This window comes from Pan troglodytes, chromosome 21 (assembly GCF_028858775.2).
Source record: "Pan troglodytes isolate AG18354 chromosome 21, NHGRI_mPanTro3-v2.0_pri, whole genome shotgun sequence".
In the NCBI taxonomy this organism is placed as follows: domain Eukaryota; kingdom Metazoa; phylum Chordata; class Mammalia; order Primates; family Hominidae; genus Pan; species Pan troglodytes.
Genome location: NC_072419.2, coordinates 66,604,404 through 66,614,579, shown reverse-complemented (window position 1 = coordinate 66,614,579; position 10,176 = coordinate 66,604,404). Strand labels below are relative to the sequence as shown.

At 45.8% G+C, this 10,176-nt stretch overlaps 1 non-coding gene across 1 annotated transcript; it reads right to left on the bottom strand.

Moving 5' to 3' along the window:
- Positions 1-1,017: 1,017 nt before the first annotated feature.
- On the bottom strand, positions 1,018-1,109 carry MIR646 (microRNA mir-646). The gene has a single exon (NR_035966.1). It is a non-coding gene; the product is annotated as a microRNA mir-646 (primary transcript).
- Positions 1,110-10,176: the final 9,067 nt, after the last annotated feature.

The window sequence follows — 10,176 nt, the reverse complement described above, 5'->3', positions numbered from 1 at the left end:
TTCATATTCTCTATTCATTTTCTCTATTCATATAGATTTTCTCTGTTCATATTCCACTATTCATTAAGTGGAAGTGGACTGTCACAGGGTCTTCATCCTCATGGTCTTTGCATTGAGTAGACTGAGGAGGAAGTGGAGGTGGTCTTGCTGTCTCTGGGGTGGTGGAGGTAGAAGACCACCAGCATGTAGGGGGACCCATGCAGGTCAAGCCCCCTGTTGTTCAAGGCTCAACTGTAACTGCTTTTTGATCCATCTGATGAAAAAGGCTCAGTTTCAGAATAATGTATCTTTGACACCTCACTTTACTCATTTATCTTTTCAGTAAAGAACACAGTCCTTGGACTCAGAGCCTTTGATAATTAATATTTCATAAAGATGCATTCCCTTTTTATTGTATTAATCATTCCGTTATCTCCTATTAATACAAATGACACTGGCTTTCCATCTGTGTAACTGGTTCCTTTTGAAATAACTATTTCAGCTTAACAAGTCAACTAAGGTGACAAAAACTAGATCATAATAGAGACAATACTTAGACGTAGCAAAATTACAGGGAAGAAATGCAGTGCCAGTGGATGTGGCCAAACCCTCAGAGAGGAAAGAGGCTGAGGCTGGACAAAGGCTGATGTTGGCGACACGTGTGGGGCAGCATCAGACGTGTGAGACTGGGTGTTTCTTGTGTGTGTGTGTGTGTGTGTGTGTGTGTGTGTGTAGAGAAAGAGGAGGAGAGGACCCACACCAGAACCAGATGCTGTATGGGGTGGAAGGGGTGGACAGGCCCCGCATCCAGGCAGCCTTCTCCCTTCCCCTCCACCTGCATCAGCTGAGCATGTGAAGTCCCCCTGGCAGGCCCCCGTGCAGGGACTCAGGATGCAAATTGGGCCCGAGGTGGAGGTGGAGGGGTAGGTAGGGTCACCTCCTGCTTTGGCTGTTTTCTTCTTCCCGCTGGCAGCAGGGCAGGACCCTAGGCTGCTGTTCAGCTACATTCTGACCTGCATGCATTGGGGTAAAGATAGCCCACTGAGCCTGAGGCCTCAGAGGCAGCTGCTTCCTCTCCTGGGATCACAGGTGAAAAGCAGGTGTGCTGACTCCACTGGCAGACTCCTGATCTCCAGGCTTCTGAACCGTCCTGGCTGTGGTAGTCAGTGCTGTCCTGGCAGGTTTGCTACACAGTGCTCAAGAAAACCCGGAGCCAGCCAGAGCCCCTCCTCAGCACTTTCAACAATGACCTGTAAGCATCTGATTTCCCGGTCCTGAATCCCTTCCTGCTTGACCCAGCAGAGGGGCTCTGTGTCATGAGTGAAATCTGACAGTCGCCCTACCCCTCTACCTGGTGCGTGGAAGGCAGAAGGAAGGACAGAATTGTCATGACAATGTCATCTCCACCAGATCCTGGGTGATTTGCTCAGGGCTTAGGAGCGTGTGATGACTTACACCTGACCCATCCCTTTACCGCCTACAGGAGATCCCTATCCTGCGTCTTTTCACCTTCTTGGCAGTGTGCACCAGGCAAACCCTGGCTGATTAAAGCCCCCAGGAGTCCTGCCCTCACCTGCACACCTGTCCAACTAGAAAAGGCCAAGTGCACATCTCCCTCCATCCCTGAGGGTGGAAGTTGAAGATGCCATGACAAACATTGGGTCTTCTTTTTAAATGAATTTCCTAGCCTTTACCAATCCTCCCCACCCCCCACAACAAATTTTAAAACCCCTTTTATTTGTTTTGAGAAGAGAGTCTCACTCTGTCACCCAGGCTGGAGTGCAATGGTGTGATCTCAGCTCACTGCAACCTCCACCTCCCAGGTTCATGTGATTCTCCTGCTTTAGCCTCCTGAGTATCTGGGAGTACAGGTGCCCGCCACCATGCCCGGCTAATTTTTGTATTTTTAGTAAAGACAGGGTTTTGCCATGCTGCCCAGGCTGATCTCCAACTCCTGGCCTCAAGTTATCTACCCTCCTCAGCCTCCCAAAGTGCTGGAATTACAGGCGTGAGCGATTACACCTGGCAAAACCTCTTTTATAAGCTAAAGTGTGAAATCATATTTCACAAAGAATATACACAGGTAGGCATAGTTTCCATAAAGAAAGAGTGAGGGAGGAAGAGAGAAAGAACTATGACCAGTTTGCAAAGGGCTAACAGAAACTTGATTTTTGAGACGGAGTCTCACTGTGTCGCCAGGCTGGAGTGCAGTGGTGCAATCTCTGTTCACTGCAACCTCAGCCTTCTGGGTTCAAGCAATTCTCCTGCCTCAGCCTCTCAAGTAGCTGGGACTACAGGTGCTCACCACCATGCCAGCTAGTCTTTGTATTTTTAGTAGAGATGAGGTTTCACCATGTTGGCCAAGATGGTCTCAATCTCTTGACCTCGTGATCTGCCCACCTCGGCCTCCCAAAGTGCTGGGATTACAGGTGTGAGCCACCACGCCCGGCCGGGAACTTAATTTTTTTAGCACTATCAGAATAACCCCGGCTCCCTGCTCCCTCTGGTTTGCTTTGATTAACATTTCCAGGACAAGTCTATGGAAATAACCAACCCCAGGCCCTGCTTAGCCTATTTATTTTCTGTAGCAACTGTGGCATTGGCTCTACCGGGTCAGATTCGTAATTAGAAATCCTTGGGTGGCAGTCTCTGTTGCTACTGCAAATACATTTATCAAGCAACACGATGTTATTTATTTCAACTCCCATTTGTTTCTTGCCACAATTTCTATCTGGAAGGAAGGCCTGGCTGTTCATTTTGGTGGGAGAACTCAATACAAAGTTAATTACTAAAAAGAAAGAATATAAAGAAGCCTGGAGACTATCCAGGACATTTCTTCCAAAACACATTCCAAGGCAACTGGAACCAAGCAAGAGAGGCTCACAGTGCTTTGAATAAGGGAAAGAGGGCACGAGGAGGGACCTGGAGAATCTCCAGATCTTGCCAATCCTCGTTAGGGACCGACACACAGAAGATGAACGGCAGGAACAGGGAACTGGCTGCTTCTCACACACTCATCATTAAGGCGCTACAACAATTTTTTTCTTCCGTTTGTTCCTTCTCTCTTCACACTCTAGGAACTGCAGGGGCAGAGAAATTTAGCTGTTAGTTTTCAATATAATTGGACTTCGTTGTGGTGTGTGTAATCCCCTCTTCCCTGGTGCTGGGAGGTTTATCTTGAGGCCACTGCTGCTCTGGTGGAGTGATTGGGAACTATGTAAATATATTTTCTCTCCAGGGAAGCAGTGTACCTTTGAAGGGCTTAATAACAGACACAAAAGGCTGGACAATCTAGGAATGGACTCGGCCATGGATTGGCTCTTTCCTCCTTCCCTCCACCTTATCTGGTAATGGGAAGGTTTTAAATAGTGCTGTGTAATCCACATGACCGAAGTTGCAGAATGTGTCTTACAAAGACATCAGGTTGCAGGCAATTATCCCACGAAAATGGATTTAATTGTTGTTCATATTTGTTGCAGTAAAAATGGAGCAGTGAAAATATCGATGCTGTCTATGCATCAGGAACGGTCTATGCATTTCTAAGGCTCTGAGTGAGCATCTCTGGTACTTTCGATGCCTGTCACCAATCTCCTGTGCCCCTCACGTAGACAACATACAGCCGAGATGTGAGGAAGCTGCAGAGGGAAGCCTTGCAGACACCCTTGTGAAGACAGATTTTGGATGACTGCATCAGAAGGATTATTCCAGAGACTTGGCATTGGGACTCTCAGTGTGGGGGAATTCAGTAAAAATCAGGAGCTTGTCTGGCTCCCAACGTCCAACGGCTAGCTGCCTTGCACATAAGAGGCTACCGATTAAGATGCGGGAATGAGTGAAATAACCAATAATCAATAATCTAGACTCCTGGCTTAATGCTAGATTCAAAGGAATCCAGAAGTAGGGAGATAGAAAAGATGCAAATGAAATCCGAGATGGCCTTAGATGTAACACTTGAGTTGCCTTGGGCTAAGTATGAAGAAAGCCAGATATTGTCTCCAAATTATTTTATCTTTTTGAGACAGGGTCTTGCTCTGTCATTTAGGCTGGAGTGCAATGATGTGATCATAGCTCATTCACTGTAGCCTTGACCTCCCAGCTCAAGCGCTCCTCCTGCCTCAGCCTCTCCAGAAGCTGGAACTACAGAAGCATGCCATCATGCCCAGCTAATATTTTATTTTTTATTTTTGTAGAGACTGGGTCTCACTTTGTTGCCCAGGCTAGTCTTGAACTCCTGCCATTCTCCTGCCTTGGCCTCTGGTATCAATGAGTCCTCTTGTACAAGACTTGCCTTGAACCAAACTGTTTGTTGCAAGGTTGACACCTACCAGTTCAGAACCTTCTTGGAGGTTTTTGGCAAGTTTTCCAAACAGTAAGCTCTTTAAGAGCAACAACAGCTTTGCATCGACAGTCTCAGTCCCTCACCTTCACCCCATTCACGGGCAGAGTGCAGAGGTCCTGGCACAAAATAGCAAAGACCAGAGGTCATTCCTAGCCTTTGCCTATTCCAGCCACTCTGTATTTTTGATGTGTTGGTTTTTCCTAGGCTAGAATAGACTCAATGAGATTTTCTTCATCTGCCATGCTACTCTCTCTCCCCTACAACCAACCCACCTTTGTGACCTCCAAAGCCCCACTGCACTGTGACCCTGCCCTAAGAAGTTTTCCCTGGCTGGCAATAGAGTGAACTGAATAAAGCACATGCTCTGATATCAGAGGGACGAGGCTGGAACCTTCAGCACCTGCTTACTGGCTGCATGACCTGTTCCTTTCATTATTATTCTCATTGTCTTTTATCTCCCCTTGCTCTGTAGTTCTCCAGCCTCAAGAGCCTGCCCTTTGGCATGGCTTACAAGGTCCTTCACTTATATTTTCATGTGTCCAGCTGAGTGAGAAAAGAGCCACTGAAGGGTTAGAAGCAGAGTGAGGTGATCCCGTCTACTCTTTTTTTTTGAGATGGAATCTCATTCTGTCACTCAGGCTGGAGTGCAATGGTGCAATCTTGGCTTACTGCAACCTCCGCCTCCTGGGTTCAAGCAATTCTCCTGCCTCAACCTCCTAAGTAGCTGGGGTTACAGGTGTGTGCCACCATGCCCAGCTAATTTTTATATTTTTAGTAGAGATGGGGTTTCACCATGTTAGTCAGGCCGGCCTCAAATTCCTGGCCTCAAGTGATCGGCCTGCCTTGGCCTCCCACAGTGCCAGGATTACAGGCATGAGCCACCACACCTAGCCCCGTCTACCTTTTAACAGATTCACTCTGGCTACTTTAGGCAATGAGGTGGTGGCAGGGCAGGAGCAGGAACAGGAAATCCAGTTTCCAGGCCAGGGCAGAAGGCTACATGCAGGCTAGACATCACGCAGGTTGAATTCTCAACATATATTGAAGGTTGAGCTGAGTGGCATTGTGATGGATTCAGTGTGAGGTGTCAGAGAAGAATGAGTTGAGGATGAATCATATTTCTGGCTGCAGGACCTGAAAGGACAGGGCTTAAATTTCCTAGAACATTTTAAGATAGGAAAGACTTTAGGAGAGAAAGTTTGGGGTGGGACTTCCACTCTAGACATGTCAGCTTTGAAATGGCCTCTAGACATCCAAGCAGAGACGTAGAGAGCATTTAAATGTGGAGACTAGAAGATCACCAAGAGAGTGTGTGCAGATGGAGAGGAGGCCCACAGACCGAGCCCCAGGGTATTCTAACATTTAGTGGCAGAGAGATGAGAGAGATTCAACAAAACGAAGTAACAGCTTAGAAGTACTAGCCACGGACTTAGAAGGAAAACTTACAGAAGAGAAAAATCATGCCTCCAAGCCAGGTTGAGAAAGTCAAGAAGGGGAATGCAATATTAACTGGTCAGTGCTTTTGAGAATGGATCACTAAATTTTGCAATGCAAAAGGCATTGGAGATCTCGCAGGGTGGGGACAAAAGTGTGACCATAGAGATCCCTGAGAGACTGGGAGGAGAGAAAGGGGAGGCGATGAATACTGAGATCACTTTCCATGTGTTTCATTGTAAAGGGGTGTAGAGAAATTGGGTGATGAGAAAAGGGGCACTGAAACCAAGGGAGGTTTTCTGGTGCACGTTTGTTGAGTTAAGAGATGTTTCTGCATATTTTAAGGGATGAAGGAAGCATAATGCTGAGACATGCAGAAAACAAACCCTCTGGGGTGCTGTGCTGGAGAAGACAGGAGGCATAGATGCCAGTGCACACATGGAGATCTGGTCTCTGAGGGTCTTGGGGACAGGGAGGAAGAGTCTTGGGGCTCAGAGGAGTGTGACGGGTGGATGTGTTGATGGGATATGTGGCAATTATGAGTGTTTGTTTCTTAGTGAAATAGGAAACGAGGTCAAGAGCTAGAAACAGATGCAGTAGACAAGGGGTAAATGGCTTGAGAAGGGGAGGAGGTGTGAAGTCGTCATCTCAGATAGTGGATAATGGGCAGACTTAGGGAATAATATAGGCTTGATGGGCAGAACCAAAGACTCGTGACTCATCTGTGGTTTTGCATTTAAAATAAAAACAGAACATTGAGTGGTGTGTGTGTGTGTGTGTCTGTGTGTGTCTGTGTGTGTCTGTGTGTGTCTGTGTGTGTGTGTGTGTGTACATATTTACCTGCCTGGGTGCAGGAAGAAATAAGTGGGAGGTTGGATTTCACCTGCTTAGACCTTGCCATATTAATGGCATCAACAGAGGTGAGAGACAGCTGAGAGTGTCTTCGTGGGACTGATCTTAATATTGCATGATGGAGTCTAAACTAGATGAGGAAGGCAGTGAGGATGCAAAGGGGACTGAGAGCTGAAAAGGGTGAGAAGAATGTAGGTCATGATGAAATTGATGAATTGGAGTTGGGGGAGCCGGAAAAGGAGTAGGTGTAGTTTGGAGAGAAGGACACTGGACATCCAGCTCCAACGGGGATGCAGTGAGGAGCAGGGATTCGTGACCTTAGCTACCCAATGAAGTAAACTGGGGAGTTTTAAAATGCTGATGCCCAGCTCGTATCCCAATAGACTGTGCTCTAATAGATCTGGGGCACAGCATGCAGAGTGGAATTTTCTAAAGCTCCCCAAGGTTGAGAATCCATAGTCTAGAATATGACCCATGGGACTGAGTGACTGAGATAGGGAAAAATACAATATCTTTGGAGGAGAGGAGGTCACAAAACTGAGAACTCGGGATATTGAAAAGATCATTCAAAAGGACACAGAAATCACCAAGAATATAGCAGGAGTTATATGAAGAAAGTGCAGGGAGGTGGCTGCAATCCCCTTCACGTATAAGGGGAGGGACCAGAGCATCTGTGGATGACAACAGGTGGAGTAGTGGGTGGTCTTGCTCTGAGATATGAACTTCAAAGTGAGAGACAGGTGCAGTTAGGGAGAAGGGAGGGATGTCCTAGCTAAGTGGCTCAGCCAGTGTCTCTAAGTCCTTTTTAAGTATGGTAAGAAGTGATATCATCACAATTATATATAAAACGTTGTCAATATTACCCAAACCCTAAATGTGGTCACTGAAATCACATTTCCCTCTAGAGGAGCAATCACTTTAAGAATCACTCTGCACAGACTCTCCCAGCTGGCTTTGCGAGTTGGCTGCAAACAGATTCTCGGAGAGCTCTAACTGGACTGAGTGTCCACTCCACTCAGCAACAGTTGGCCTTTTGCACCCTACCCTACACACCAGATGCAAAGTAATGGTCAACAGCCTGACAGTGCTGTCAGCAGCATCCCCTTCATACTCAGAGAGGACGTCCGGCCACTTTGGAGACCCCATAGCTCCTTTTCCAAACTCAGTTGCATTCAAAAAGGCAAGAAAAAGTCACCCTAAGAGGGGAAACCAGCACTTTTCACCTGCATCCCTCCACCAGGGTCCACTCCTTTGCATTAAATCTCAATGACGCACTAGGAAAATGTGCCCCTTTATGTGCTTCTGTAAATCCCTCATTCATTTCAATGCCATATATATATATATATATATGTATTATAAAATCACAGAAGGAGCTTTAAAAAGTTAATCTACCTGAGCTGTATTTTATCTTTTAAAAGATAATGCCTTCTTACTAGACACTTTGTAGGGCAGGCCTTGCATGCAAAAGATACCCATGCCTCGGTGCATGAGTGCCCAGGCGGCAGGATATGGTTGTTTAATTTCAAGAGGCCAATTGTCAGTCATCCTGGGGACCTTTCAGACACCTCATAGGCTTGCCAATCACAGCATATGACTTGTTCTGTCTACTCTTCCTTTTCTCCCTCAGGAAGTGAGTTCCCATTGTTTCAGGATTATTTTTTAAAATTGACTGAAACGTAAGTCATCTGTGGAGGTATTCTCTAAGGAATAAACAAAAAAGAAAAAATTATATATATATAAAAATATGTATATAATACTTATATAACTATATTATACATAATTTTATATATAATATGTATATATTATATAATTTTACGTATGTATTATATATAACACATATGCATAATATATAATACATACATATATTTTATATGTATTATATATTTATAATTATGTTATATATAATTATATAAAATTATATAATTATATAGCTATATATGTATAAATATATATAAATTATATATAATTATGTAATATATAACATATATTAGATACAATTTATATCTAATATATGTTATATATATAAGTAATTTGCTTGTTTCCTAGAGGAATAAATGTTCACTTCTCTTCTATACTTTTTTGTTCTCTCAACATCTAATGCTGGGGTGCTGAGCATGTGCCAGGCATGGCTGAGACCTTTCCACACGGCTGTCTCATAGGTAGAAACTGTCACTGGTGTTCCAGTTTACAGACCAAGACATGGATGGAGCTTGGAGCCACCCTGAGCTCTTAGGGGTGCCCTCTTCATCCTGACCACAAACATTCTCAGCCCACACCCTCTTACCCAATACAACAGGAGACACTGCTAAAGATGATGCATCTTAAATACTGTAACATAAAACAGTTAAACATGCCTGCAGGTGTAGATTTACCAACCTTTGAGAAACAAAACAAAACAAAAAGATAAACCCTTTGCCCTCTGCTGTGGGCCTTGCATGCGCCACACCCATGAAACCACCTCCAGTTTGTTTATCCTGGCGAGAGAACATGAAGAGAATTTGAAGCAGCAGCAGGTATAGCCATCAGCTGGAATTTTGACTTATTTTTCCCTCAGTGCTTTATTGCTGTTTCACAGAAAAAAAAATTTGAAGAAAGTTTTAGTACCTTGCCTTGTTTGAGTCTTTCCAAAAATTCAACCTTTATTTATAGAAGCGACGGCCTTCTTATTTGCACTCAGATGTCATTGTTTTATGTAATATTTAATTGCAGGGTGTATTTACACTAGCAAGTACGACTGGAGTAAACAGGTTTGGGAACAAATATAACCGACTCTTGGGAAGCACACGACTGCACAGCGTGGACGGTGCTGGGTGGCCTGGTGCTGGGGTGCAAGGTGTGAGTGAGCTCGGGGAAGTGATGGCACAGAAGCTGCAGGGCCCATCCAGGGCGAGTGTGGCGGCCACTCTGGAGTCTGTGCCGTGGGCCAGTGGAGAAAGCTGCAGGGCTGGTTCTTGGGTGACTGACCAGGAGAAACCACACAGGAGCAGATCTTGAGATGTTTTTCACTGGTGTTAATCTGAGCCCAGCATGAAGTGATAAGGTCCCAGTACAGCAGGTGGGCCATTGTAAAAGGCTGCTCGGAGTATGTGGCTTTCCTGCTCCAAACACGTAGCCCACACTCCTCAGTACCTATGGGCCCTCCAGGATCCTGCCTGCTTGTTTGCTCCTACAGCCTCCTCTTATGCTCCCCAGGCTGCCCACTGGGCGCCAACCTCCCTGGGGTCACATAGTTACAGACACACCTGCTATCTGCTGCCTCCAGGGCTTTGCCTAAACTCAATATCCTACAACACCTAGGCAGCTCCCACAGCAAACAGGAATCCAGTACCACTTGCCAATGGAAACCTCTTCCTCTCTCCAGGTCAATGGAAACCTCTTCCTCTCTCCAGGTGATACTCATCCTTTAGCCCTCGGCTTCCTCCGACCCCACAACCTACAGTGGAGTTTCTTCATGGACCCTACAGCCTCCTGCCCCCAAATGTCACCCCCTTGCAAGCAGTGTGACTGCCTGTCACTTCACCATCCTGTCCTCTGATTCGTGAGTAGCTCATTAAGTGCGGGGCTGGGCCTGT